Source organism: Elephantulus edwardii, unplaced genomic scaffold, assembly GCF_000299155.1.
Source record: "Elephantulus edwardii isolate Elephantulus edwardi_28Jun2011 unplaced genomic scaffold, EleEdw1.0 scaffold00040, whole genome shotgun sequence".
Taxonomy (NCBI): domain Eukaryota; kingdom Metazoa; phylum Chordata; class Mammalia; order Macroscelidea; family Macroscelididae; genus Elephantulus; species Elephantulus edwardii.
Genome location: NW_006399790.1, coordinates 547,108 through 561,919, shown reverse-complemented (window position 1 = coordinate 561,919; position 14,812 = coordinate 547,108).

Here is a 14,812-nt window from a genome sequence, read left to right as displayed (position 1 = left end):
GATGGGAGTGTCAGAGACAGTGTGATTGGCACAGGACAGAGCGGAGTTTAGGGCTGTTGTACATAGGGTCACTATGAGTCGCAAGCAACTCAATGGCACATAACAACAACAACATTGTTCCTTCATATACGTTGTATTTTATATAATTGCTATTGTTCTTTGCTTATTATTACTCTGTCTTTTCAAGTCCTCATAGAATCTTTCATATTCCTTCACATCCCACCTACTATCTGCCCCCTAAATTCTGCTTTCCTAGTGATTTCCCGCCTTCCCCATTTTCTGCCCCTTTTCCCTTTTGGACATTTATCTGCATCTTACTCAGTTATCTTTCTATTTTTCGAGTAGTGAGTGGTCTTATGCAGTATTTATCCTTATGTGACTGAGTTTTTTCACTTAGTATAATGCTTTCTAGACTCTCCCATGTTCCATAGTATTTTAATTTGATTTGCTTATTGTTTTTCATGCAATCATTCATATATGTTATTTTATATAATTAATTACTATTGATCTACATCTATTATCACCTCATCTCTTCAAGTCCTCATGGAATCTTTCCTATTTCTTTACACACCCCCACCTCTCACCTATTAACTTCTGCTATCCTAGTGATTTTTCCTTCTCTCTTTTCTGCTCCCCTTTTTCCTTTCCCCTTCCCCTTTTGAACATTGCTCAGTTATGCTCCTGTTTTCACAGTAATAATTTTCACATAGTATTTGCCCTTATGTGACTGAGTTATTTAATTCATCCTGATGTTCTTTAGTCTCTCCCCTGTTACACAATATTTTACGAAATAATTTTTGCTTAGTGCTGCAGAGTATTCCATTGATGTTAGGTTCTTTCAGGTGCCATGAAGCCAGAACTGACTCACAGCTTACCATCCAGTGTGTTTTCAGTGGTTGTAAATCCACCCAATGGGTTTTCAGAGGTTGTAAATCCATCCAGTGGGTTTTCAGAGGCCGCAATTGCATAGGAAGAAATTGTCCATCTTTCTCTTGTAGAGCAGCTGATGTATTTGAACCTCTTGCCTTTTCAGTTGACAGTATAACTGCTTACCACTTAGCCATCAGTGCTTCACAGCCCCTCCAGTGCCAATAAAATATGAGAGACAGAACTTCACTATCTGCGAGCTCTGGTGGCCTAGTGGCAAGAAGCTTCACTGCAATCCTAGAGGTGTACAGTTCAAATCACATGCTCTGCTGGAGAAGGTGTGACAATCTCCTCCTGTGCCAGTCAGATCCAATTTGACAGTACACACACACACACACACACACACCAAAACAAACAATTCATTTTTTTAAAAACCCTTCACAATCCTTTCTTTTAACCACTGCTCCACCAGGTCTCCTACAATCCTTTCTTTTAAGGAGCCCTGTAGGTGCAGTTCTTCCAAGATATGTTTGCTCTTTTAGCAGTCCATGGTATAATCAGTATGCTTGCCAAGATGACTATATAAAGGCATAAATTCTTCTTTAGTCTTCCTAATTTTCAAACTTTTACATGTGTATGAAACAAATGTAAATATCATGTCCTAAGTCAGGTATATCTTAGGCTTTAAAATGACATCTTTGTTCTTTAATGTTTTAAAGAGGTTCCTGGCAGCACATTTTCCCAATGCAGTGTGTCCTTTGATTTCCAGATTGCTGTGTCCATGTATACAATCATTTAATACAAAACTAAATCCCTGACAGCTTCAATATTCATTCCACTTAGCATGATGGTTCCTCTTGGTCCAAATGTGGCTTTTATTTTTCCTTTATGTTGAAATGTAATCCATATTCTTTCAGTTTCTTCACTAAGTTCTTCAAGTTCACTTTACTTTCAGTAAGCACTATTGCTACTTTGTGTTTTAATATATACTGTTGTTACATTGTTATACATACCATCCAGTTGGAAACCCCTTCCAGTGGGTTTACAGAGGCAGTAAATCACATGGGAGGATATGTCCCATCTTTGTCCTGGGGAGCAGCTAGTCAGCTTGAACAGTGTGCTTTTGGGTTGGTCAGGACAGCTCTTTACCACTAGGCCACTGGAGCTCTGTGTGCTAGAGGGGCTATTATTATTACTTAATGTATGGAGGATGAGTCATTGTCAAGAAAAACTATTATAAGGAAAAATGCCTCTTGATTCTCTTGTGAGATTGAATGGGATGAATACCCAGTATGATTGTGCAGCAGTATAATTAAAAGTGATCCTGTGAATTCCAAGGAGATGGGAATACAAACTTTGGACAGTTTCCTTAATTAAAAAAATCCTTTAGAAATATTAAAATAAAAAATGAAAAAAAGAAATATTAAAATGACAACTAAATAACATCTCACTGCCATGCAAAAAGTTTCCTTTAAGTTTCAAAATCAGTCCAGCAATCTTTCTTCACACTGGTTGTTCCTCTATTAAAACCTGGGCAAGGCTTTGGGAGCATATTGAGTTGTTTCCCTTTTTAAACAACATTTTAGGCACTTCATATTGAGCATTTCCCCCAAGTTAGCCTGTTAAAATATTTCTTTCATGTTTTACTTAGAAACATTTCTAGCACTTGAAAAGCAAATGCAGTGTGTTTATGTCATCTAAGAAGCCGCTAGCTTTTTGCTAGTCACCCACTAATGTGAAAACTACATTATTCTAACAGCCCAAAATGGCTGAGATTGCAGATATTTGAATTGTTTTCTCTTTGACAGTTTAATGTTGTGATCATAGGATGTTTATTTTATTTCTCTGTGTAAATTTGGATAGGTTAGTGTCATAACAAAAGGCATTCTTAAAATCTTATATTTAACACAGTAGGAGTTTATTTCCTACTCATGTCACAGTTCAGCTGAGGTAGGTGGTATAGGTGGCGGCTCTCCCCAGTTATTTGGGTATAGATCCAATCTCATTCCAACACAAGCTATAGATCACGTCCAACTACATTTTATTGACTTGGCCTTTCCTAACTTCAGCTCTCTACACAGGAGAGAAAATATGCAGTTTTGTGAGCGTAAAACAGAGACTGGAGCACTCAATTACCTTGAAATGGTATGCAGTTTTAAATGGGTGAAGTTTTCTAGTTTCTTAGGTAGAAAATTGCCACTGGAGTCAGAAAAATAATAAAATAGTAAATATTTTGGCTTTAAGGTCATCCCAAATAGATTTATGTCTCAGGTTGGTTTTAGGGAGCCTACGACGGTTGCTGGAGGTCTTGAATCACAACCATCACATCATGACATGATTTGGGACAGAAATTTCTGACCTGAAAATATCCAGTCCTAAACATGTTAAAAACAATCCATGAATACATATGCACAAACACATTTTCTAAATTTGCCATTGAGTTGGGGCCAGTGACATAATGCCCAACAGCACCATCATGTTCTTGGCTACTGAAACATTTCGAAGAATTGTGTTTCTTGGAACCTGTTTAAGAGGGCTTATGCCAAACAGATGGGTGTTCAGGAAAGAGTAACTAAGCTAGCTAGGGTACTTCAAGTCGTATCATTTACTCAACAACTCTTCACTGTATTTAATGCCTGCCACTCTGGCACTGGAGATAGGTAAGAGACCAAATGAGGCAGTGCTTTTGGCTTCACAGAACTTAGTGGGGATAATGGAAAAGTGTAAAAAGAACAAGGGCCATGTGGGAACGGTCAGATCTGACCTTCACCAACTTCACAAAAGGAACTGTTGTTGTAAGCAACATCAGAAACTAATTCCCATGAATCAGACATGTCTCCCATGTTTCTGTACCTTTCTCTACTCATCCTAACACTAATCTCAACTGCTTTCCTTGGTCCAAAAATCCAATGCAATAGCTCATAGATCACACACAAGCATATTGGGGAAGTAAAAAGGTTAAATAATCCAGGTTGGTAGCAGAATAAAGTCAGGACAGACTCTAAAATGTGTTCTCAGATGCCTCGTCTTGAGCTTCCTGGCTTTAGGCAAGTGTTACAAAGTCCAATGTCCTCTGTACCGCAAATTATGGCCCCTCACTACCGGTTGTCAAAAAAAATTGGACAAAGGCTCTTAGCTCAGGTTCCAATGGCATGGCAGTCTCAAGGTCCCATCTCACGTCAGGTATCTGGTTCTCCACTGCTACTTCTGTTGGCTCTCCTAGTCTGGCTCTAAAGGTCACACTACATTCTCTTGCTTCTTCTCTTGCTGATAAGGGGGATCTTCCGTCTGCTGCTGGATCCATTCAATTTAAGGTGAGATTAGCCAGTCCCCTTGTGGATAGGCTAACACACCCTATTTGCCTATTTCTGCCTACCCACATGGCAGAGTAAAATTCAGTGGCTAGGAAAGCTATTTTGAGCACTAAACTTTACACACCACAACAATCAAATAATGGGCAAGTAAACGGATGTTGAGGATATGTAGAAAATACATTTAGGGAGTGTTTATTAGAGGTTGGTCTACAATGTTGTTAGGTGCTGGTGAATAACTTAAGAACAACAGATCTGAACCCTGTCCTGTCCTATGCCATCCTCACAATCTCTGACACACTCTGTCAGAGCCCATTATTGCAGTAGCTGTGCCAATCCACCCACTTTACCCTCCTCCTCTCTTCCTCTCTTTCACTCTTCCTCCACCTTTCCAGGTGTGATGTCCCTCTCCAAGGAATAGCCTCTCCTAGCAGTATGCTCACAATATGTGAGGTGAAGTTTTATTATCTTTGTTTCTACAGAGCACTCTGCTTGTACCTTTTCCAAGATATATGTGTTGTTTTGGCAGTCCATGGGATATTGAGTACTCCAACATCACAGTTCAAAGGCATCAATTTTCCCTCTGTCATTGTCCACCTCTCAGATGCATAGCAAGTGATTGGAAAAAATCCCCTGACCTGAATCAGGCATACCTTCTTCTTTCATAAACTAACATCACTGCTTCTCAATAATTTGGAGATATTCATGACTGCAGACTTTCCCAGAGCAATACATCTCCTCACTGCTGGTACCAAATGTGTTGATTGTGTGTCTAATATGATGAAGTTGTTTAGCTCATTTGGTTAGAGCATGGTGCTAATAGTGCCAAGATTGCAGGTTTGATCTTCATACCAGTCAAAGAAAATTCTTGGACTACATTAGACTGGATAAATTAAGGATGGTCTTTTTGAGGAGGAAGCACCTTTTAGGAGAAATCTAAATGCTAGGGAAAGATGTGGGGATAATAATTACAGATGAAAGTCCAAAGGCAGGAATGACCTCGATATATTAAAGTTATAAAAAGTGTATAGCTAGAAAGAGTGAATTAAGGGAAAGCATGGTATAGAGAGTCAGTGAGAGGAGTAGGGGGCCATGTGGCATGCTCTGGGCCAGGGCAAAGTATTTGGATCTTATTCTATGTATGCTGAAAACTCACCAGAGGCCACTAAATCAGAAAATATTAATGGATTTCCATTCTTCATACATTATGATTTCCATGTTCCAGTCATTGTGGTGCACCTGGATGGATCATAACAAAAATTATGAATAACATTCGGAAGAGTGGGTATTCCTGAACAATTAATTTGTACTCTTGGACCTAGAAGTAGTCATTCATACAGAAGATGGTGATATTTCATGGCTTAAAATCTGGAAGAGTGTGTGACAGAGTGGTAGTCTTTCACCATGCATGTTCAACCTATCTGCTGCTGTTGCTACTGTGGGTGTGAGTGTGGATTCAAATAAAATGTAATTGTCAATTCCAGGGGTTTTCCATCTGTTATAATGTTGCCTTTTGGTCCAGTGGTGAGGAATTCTGTTTTCTTGATGTTGAGTTGTAATCTATAATGACGGCTGTAGTCTTTGATCTTTCTTTAAAGGACCTCTTTAAAATGTTAAAGAGTAAGGATCTAAGTTTAAAAACAAAGAAGCACCTGATCCAAACCATCATCTTTTCAGTTGTTTCTTATGGATCTAAAAGTTGGACAAATTGCAGCCAGAGTGCTCCTTAGAGGCAAGGTTGGGGAAACTTCATCTCCTATACTTTGGACATGTCAGCAGGGGCCACTCCTTGGAGAATAACGTAATGTTGAAAAAGGTGGAGGGTCAGAGAAAGAGAGGATGACCCTTAATAATATGAGTTGCCTCAGTTACTATAACAATAGGTGTGAACAGGTTGCAGATCGTGAAGATGGCAATGAATAGGGTAAAGTTCAGATTTGTGATTCATAGGGTCATTATGAGTTGTAGCACAGTTTAGCAGACAATGGGATGTTGTTGTTGTTGTGATGTGCCATTGTGTTGCCTGTGGCTCATAGCAACCCTGTGTGCAACAGCACTGAAACCTGCCCTATTCTGAGCCAGTCTCACTGACTCTGACATGCCTACCCCCATTACTCCAGTTACTGTATCAGTCCATCTCATCTGGGCTCTTCCACTCCTGCACTGCCCCTCCATTCTTCCAATCATGATGTCCTTCTCCAAGGACTATTCCTTCCTGAGCACATACCCAAAGTATGTGAGACAGAGTTTCAAAATCCTAGCCTACAGGGAGAAGCCTGACTTCACCGTCTCCAAGACTGACCTATTTGTTTTCTTGGTGGTGTATGGTATGTTCAAGACTCTTCTCTAGTACCACAACCTAAAGGCATCAATTCTTCGTCTATCATCCTTAGTCATTGTCCAGCTCTCTGAAGCATAACAAGTAATTGTGAAGACCGTGGCTTGAATCAGGTGCACCTTAGTCTCTAGATTGGCATTGTTGCTTCTCTGTACTCTGGAGAGGTCCCTGACAGCAGATCTTCCCCAGTACAATTCGTCTTTTGATTTCCTGGCTATTGGTGCCAAGCGTATTGATTGTGGAGCTGAGCAAGCTGAGATTGTTAACAATCTCAATCTCTTCTCCTTGCCCAATGGTGAGAACCTTTGTCTTCTTGATGTTGAGCTTCAATCAAAGTTGAAGACTATAGTCCTTGGCCTTCTGCAGCAAGCACTTCAGTTTTTCCTCAGTTTTAACTAGCAAGGTTGTGTCATCTGCGTAACATAGGTTGTTGATAAGTCCTCTTTCAAGCCTGAAGCCACATTCCTCTTCATAAAACCCAGCCTCCTGAATGATCCATTCTGCACATAAATTGAAAAGGTATGGAGACAGAACACATCCCTCACACAGTCCTTTCCTGATTGTTATTAGTTTGTTGTTGGTTGGGTTTTGTTGTTGTTGTTGTTGTTGTTATTGTGTACAGTCAAATAAAATCTGACTGGCACAGGAGGAGAGTGCCCCTCCTTCTCCAGTGGAGCATCTGGTGGATTAGAACCACGTGCTTTCAGAATTGCAGTGCAGCTTCTTGTCACTAGGACACGAGAGCTCCCATTGTGATTAGTTTTTACCAAAACTCTAACTCAAAGGCATTGATTCTTCAGTCATCCCTTTCATTGTTCAACTTTCAGGTACCTGCATATGAAGCAATTGAAAATACCATGCTTGAGTCAGGCCTATCTTAGTCTTTAAATTGACATCCCTTGTTCTTTAGCATTTTGGAGAGTTTCTTCACAGATTATCCCAATGCAACACATCTTTTGATTTCTTGACTGCTGCTACCATGGCTGTTGATTGTGCATCCAAGTAAAATAAAATTGCTGACAACTTCAATCTAGTGTGATGTTGACTATTGTTCCACTGGTGTTTCGTTTTCTTGATCTTTTTGTCTTCAGGGTGTAATCCAAATGAAAGTTTTTGATTTTCTACACAAGTGCTTCAAGTCTTCATTTTCTGCAAGCAATATTGTGTCATTCATTTGCAAAATGCAGCTTGTTGATGATTTTTCCTCCAATTCTGATTCCACATTGTTCTGTATATAGTCCATCTTGTAAAATTATTTGTTCAGCTTACAGATGGTATAGGTATGAAGAAAGACGACAACAGTGACACATACCTTTTTTAATTTTAAACCATGTAGTGTTATTTGTTCTATTCAGACATCTGTTTCTTGCTCTATATATAGGTTTCACATTAGCATAATTAAGTGCTCTGGGATTCCCATTCTTCTCATTATTATCCATAATTTGTTATGATCCATACAGTCATATATCCTTGAATAGTCAATATAACATAAGTAAGCATATTTCTGGAATTCTCTTTCTAGCATAGATCCATCTGACATGGGCAATGATATCTCTGAATTCAACTTGAATTTCTAGAAGTTCTTTGTTTATATATTGGTCCAGCTGTTTGATTTTTTAAAATCTTTTGCAAGATTTATTTGCATGTGATATTAGTGATACTGTTTGACAATTTTTACACCTTTTGTTTTTTTTTTGTAATGGGATCACCTTGTTTTTGTTATGAGAGTGAATTTGGAATTGTTCTAGACAGTTGACTTTGTCACACTGTCTTCCAAACTTCTTGGCATAGGCTAGTGAGCACTCTAAGGTTGTGTGTGCTTGTTGATACCTATCAATTGGTATTCCATTAATCCCATCGGTTTTATTTTTTGCCAATGCCTGCAGTACAGCTGAAACCTCTTTCTTAAGTACCACTGGTTCTTGATCATATGCTACCTTGGGAAATGGCTTAGCAATTCTTTATGGTATTCAATTTTTTGCCCAGAGTTCCTTCATTATCGCTACTCAAGGCTTGAATTTGCCATTTAGTTCTTTCAGGATGAGAAATGCTAAGTGAGTTCTTCCTTTTTTGATTTCTAATTGTATCTCATTGCACATTTTGTTACAATACTTTGTCTTCTCAAGCTGCTGTTTTTGAACTCTTCTGTTCGTCTTTCTTAACTTCCCATACTATGCATGTTTGGTATATATTTGTATGCTTACTTGTTTTATTGTTTGCTCTTAAGAGTACAGCACTTTTAAAAAAAGAGTACAGTACTTGTCTGCCAGTTTGCTGTACTGGAGTCACTCGTGTGTTGCTGTTATGTTGGAAGCTGTGCTACTTGTATTTCAGATGTCAGCATAATTACCCATGTTGGGCAGGTTTCAGTGGACTTTTCCAGCCTAAGTTAGAGTAAAAAGTAGGACTGACCATGTTCTTCTGAAATAACCAACCTTCAAATACCATATGAATAATAAAGGAATATTAATAGATATAATGGTGAAAAATGACCCCTTCAGATTGTAAAGCACTCTTAAAATATGATGAAACAGCTGCAGACATACTTGATAATTGTAATGTGGAATGTGTGAAGGATGAATCTAGGAAAATTTTAAGTTTTCCAAGAGGAAATGGAACATATAAAGATTGTCATCCTAGGTCTTAGTGAGGTGAGATGAACTGGTATTGGACATTTTGAGTCAGCCAATGATAATATCTCTTATTCTAGGAATAACAAATTGAAGAGCAATAGTGTACTATTCATAGTGTGTGTGTGTGTGTGTGTGTGTGTGTGTGTTGTTGTTGTTATGTGCTGTCAAATCATATGTATGTATACACACACATAACATATATACATACACACACATTTTAAGTTCTATCCTGAAATATAATGCTGTTAGTAATAGAATACTATTTATATGCACATAATGAAGACCTGTTAATACAACTATTATTCAAATATATGTACCATCCACCAAAGCCAAGGATGAAGAAATTGAGGACTTGTATACAATTTCACAATCTGAAGTTGAGTAAGCATGCAATCAAGATTCATTAATAATAATTGCTGGGTGGAATGCCAAAGTTGAAAACCAAGTACTGATGGTTGGAAAATATGGACTTGGTGACAGAAATAAGACTGGAGGTCAAATAATAGGATTTTACACAGTCAATGCAAATTTTTATTTGCAAATTTTTCTTTAAAATCATAACCAGTGACTATACACTTGGACTTTACCTGATGAACTATTGTTGTGCAATTTCAAATTGAAGCTAAAGAAAATGAAACCAAATTCAGGAGAACCAAAACATGACAATGAGTGTATCCCAAATGAATTTAAAAACCACCTCAAGAATAGTTTTGATGCATTGAAGCCTAATGACTAAATGAGTTGTGCGTTGACATCATGGATGTCATTCATGAAGAAAGCAAAAGATCATTGCAAAAATAGAGAAGGCGGGGAAAGGCAAAATGGATTCTAGAGGGGCCTCTGAAAACAGCACTAGAACATAGGGAAGCTTTCTTCCTTAGCAGAAGAGAGAAAACGGTAAACCAAACACACACACACACACACACTCTCACACTATGAAAAGCCATATTATGCTCAAATACATTTCCAACTTACTATTAATTTTGAGTTGCCCCGTGAAATGTGGGTAAAACTTGTGCCGGACTATTGAAGAGTCCTTAGGAGCAAGTGTTCAGCGTGGAACCCTGGCATGGTGGCTGGACATAAACAACTCTTCTGGCCAGAAGCTGACTGTGAACTTCAGAGCATCGAACAAAATGACTAAAAGGTCTCAAGTCTCGCATGGGGCTGGTAGTGTCTCACATCTCGACTACCTCTTCTCACATGACCTTTATGCAAAAGAAAAAGAAACTTACTTAAACGCTTCATTGTAAACCAACATCAAAGCCTTTGCCATTGAGTGGCTTCTGACTTACACTCATTTTATAGGACATGTTGGAACTGCCCCATAGGGTCTTGAAGGCTGTAATCTTTACAGGAACAAGTGTCCACATTTTTCTGTCTGAGAGTTACTGGTGAGTTTGAACATTTTGATTAGTAGTCAAGTGCTTAACCACTGCACCACCAGGCTCCTTCATGTTTTCTTTTGTTGTGATGTGCAGTTAGAACTGACTCACAGTGGACCCTCTGGTGGGTTTTCAGAGTCAGTAAATCACATGGAAAAAGATTGCCTTGGAGCAGCTGGTGGATTCATACCATGTGCTTTTAAGGGTTGGCAGTGCAGCTCCTTACCTACTAGATCACCAGAGCTCCTTCAAATTGTCCTTATTAGGCACCAAATAAAACTCTTAGTTGATGCACTTCTCCCTAGCTGAACTTTTAAGACATCATCTCCTGATTTGTGAGAACTGCTCTGTGAAAAATGGCTTCCATCTCCAACCTGTATTTCTTTTCCCCATTTCCTGCTTCATTTTTCTCCATGCCACTTAGCGCTATCTAATACCACCGTTTGATTTATGTCTTTTATTTATTGCCTGCCTCTTCCCCCACCCTTACAATTCCAAAGTAACCTCCATGTGGATGTTTGCTTTTGTTCACTGCCGTTGCCTTTGATTTTCCTGACGCCCCCACCCCTCCCAGAACTCTTCACATTTGGAGCGCACACATGACACACTGTTGAAAGTTGCCTTCCATTCCCTTTGGCTCTATTTCTTAGCGGAGTAACAGCACTTTGGGGGGAAAAAAGAGAAAGGACTAATTGGCAAGGAGGAGAGAGGACACAGTTCTTGATAGTCCCCAGTCTCTTGTCAAACTACAGCCTTTCATGCGACGTGATCTTGTCGGGAAATGTTCACCATCTTCCTGCACCATGCGCTAATGATGACTTCCGTGGATTGCCTCTGCAGAGGTGAAATGATGAAGGGGATAAAAACGGCGGCGGCAGTTCCCTGTCTGAAGGGAGCTGGCGGTGGACTGGTGTCGAGACCTTGGGCTGAGGCGAATGGAAAGTCTTGTAAGAATGTTGCTATTCATGCCAGCTGCTCCCATCCCCCTGCGTTAGCTGACCTTGTGCATTTGAGGGGCCCGGACTTACCCTCTCTGTCACTTCACCTTTGATTGGCATGAATTTCACCAGGAGAAAGAAAGATACTATCACAAAGGACTATCACAGATGAGCCTGGGCAGGGTACTCCATCCCTGACTTCAGGGAAAGGAAGGCATGTTTCTGGGTTTGGGCTCCATGCATTTCAGGGATTTCATAGCCTTAGGCTTTGAGGTCATTTCAGAAATGCCTGCCCTTGTTAATGAGGCAATGATAGTCAGGAAAGAAGGCTCGATTATGGCTCTGCAGTTTTCACAAGCACTCAGGGGAAATCCATTAGCCTGCATTTTGCCAGCCTCACTCCCATTCCTTCAAAGACTTGTTTTTGCAACTGTAAAAAAAGATGGTTTAAGAGCTGCCTGCTCCTCCTCACTTTGGAGAAATGAATCAAAACAAAACAAACCCCAAACACTTGAATTGACCTCTTTCTGTTATATTTTGCTGCTTAACAAACTATTCCAAAGTTTAGTGGCTGAAAAGAAACTCTTCCTAAAAGCCTCTAATGGCTTTGTACAAGTAAAACAAGATAATGATGACATAGCCTCAAGCACAGTGCTGGGCACACGGTGCACACTCAGCAAGTGGTTGCTGTTATAATTGGATAGATGACCTTGTCCATGAGAATGTCCTGCGGCCATAGGCCATTTTTCAATCTTGTTCCAGATCAGAAAAACTGCTGGAATGCTTTGGAGTGGACCATTTCCCTACTAAAAAAGTTTTTTTCTATTTATAAAAACATTCAAATTTACCAAGAAATTATCTCATTTTGTTTGCAGAACATGGCAGCTTTATTAGTTCTAGATTAATACCCACACTTACCTGCCAACTACCATATATTGTAATTTTTTTCAAAAAGGGATTAAGAGTGTTCCCATGAAGTTTACCTCTACCTGTCTAAGATGTTCACAGGGGTTATCTGTATGACAGATGTAATTATTGAATCTATTAATTATACAGATAATATCTTTTTTACAGTAGATATTTTCATGTTTAAAAAGAATCTTTACTTCTTACATTTGCATCTGTTCCTCTCTGTGGGTATCGCTTGTGTGTGTTTAGCTATTAGCACTTATAAACCCATGCATTGAAATAAATCAGACCTTAATGTAAGACCTGTGAACTAAACCAACATGAAAATCACAGCATATTTAATGTTCTGATTTTTCCAGTGAGAAAAAAAAATAGGACTTTTGTACCTTTAATAAATGAAATGTAACTCTTAAATGATGCTTGATCATCTTTATTGCATTTAAGATTTCAAATCTGGGAACATGTTTTCCAGTGAAGTGAAAATCCCACCGTAGTGGAGTTACTTCTGACTCACCTCCCCTTCTTTCTCCTGAGGAGCCACTTTTGGACTTGAACCACCAGTCTTTGAGTTAGTAGCCCAACGTGCAAAGCAGTATGCTATCAGGACTCTTTAAATGTGCCGCTTTATTTGCGTACTATCACGTGCATGCAATTTATAGAAAAGGTATATGCATTTTAAAGTGTGCAGAAAAGTAGTTTGTATTGAGCAGGCTCTTGAGTAAAAAGTTCAAAGTCCTGTGGCTTACAGTACTGTTTTAATAAAGAAGGTGGTGGATTTGTCTTTGTGGAAGCAACTACTAGCCTGAAGAATCATTGCTTTCCCAAATATACAGTCAGTTAACAGTAGATGAACAGATTGCAAAATTTCACCACGTTTATACTTAGATGCCAAGAAGAGAGAAATTTGGAAGCCCTTCAGCTTCCTGTGTAAGGCCTCTGGAAGAATAGCTTCACTGTTTAACAGAGTGGCTTTGTTTGGAGAGAATCATTTGTTGCAAGTGCCTGGAGGTTCACACGAAGACCTCCTTCTGTAATTCCTGGTTGCCTTAGACTCACAGGAGTCTGTCAGATGTTGTTTTCTGCATTCGTACAGCTAATAAGCGGGCAGAGATGGACAAAAGCCAACAAGGGCTGACAGATCCTTTAACAGAAAAAATGTCTCCTTGGAGCTTCAGTTTGTCATAGGCTCCTGAGTTCTGCTTTGGAGTAGGAGGTTGTTCTGGACAACACAGCCCACCCTTCCAGTCAGACAAAGAGGCAGTCTCAGCTTTTGAAGTCCTTGTTTGAGAGATCTGCAGGGGGCAACCATGGGAGGGTGATGTGACTGACCCCAGGGCCTGGGACCAACAGGCAGGTGCTCCTCCTGTGCCACATTAGCCAGTAAGCAAAATAACCACAGGTTTACTTGTGATTACTTATAACCTGTAGAGAACAGTTACACTTTGTCCTTTGCTCCCACAGACAAACATCTTGCCTTTAAGTGTGGCTGACATCTGTCTCCTCCTTAACCCCAAAGCACCTTCACACACAATCAAAGCCTCTTTCCAAATTGACTAGCCCTGGCAGGATGGCGCGCCCAGTCAGCGTGCTAAGCATGGACTTCTTTTTGCTTTGCTTACTAACATGCAGTGGACAGGTTCACATGGGTTGTTTTCCCCCCCCCCCACTTCAAATATTCTATTTCTAGGTTGACCTAGCATCTGTCTTCTCTCAACCCCAGAAAACCTTCCTGCAGAATTGAAGCTGCTTTTCAAAGTTACAAACCCTGAGTAGCTAGTAAACACAGGTTGATTTGTGCTTACTTGCTGATCTGTGGTGACCTGTCTGATATGGGGTCTTTATAGGGTGAAACTATTCCCTACAGAGTAGTAAATAGGGAGTGAGCCACCTCTCTACTAAAATAATGTCTTCTATTTATAAAAAGAATTCAAAGTTACTGGGAAATTCTCTTGTTTTGTTTGCCGAATATGGCAGCTCTATTAGTTCTAGGTTAATACCCATGCTTATCTGTCCTTACCTTGCTCACTGAGTATTCATTCTGGCCAGATTACCACCACTGCCCCCTAAAACTTCAGGGTTGGGTTGCAACTCCAAGAAGCAATGGACCTTATAACACAGGAGGCAGGAGGCCTGACAGCCTCACAGGATGTCTGCAAGTACCTCTTACTTTTGTAGTTAAGCAGTGTGGTGGTGCATGGAGACAACATGCTGGGATTGGTTGGGGAAATTGTGGCCTCAGAAGCATTGACTTGTTAGGTTGGGACTTTGAGCCAGAGGCTTCATATGGGGTTGGAGGCCCCTGGTGTTCCCAGAAACCTGCCTCTTCAGCTGGTCAACAGATGGTGGTGACTCTAAATCTGCAGTGCAGTCAGGTTAGCAAAGAAGAAAGGATTCAGAGCACTGTTTGTTGTTGTTGTTGTTATGTGCCGTC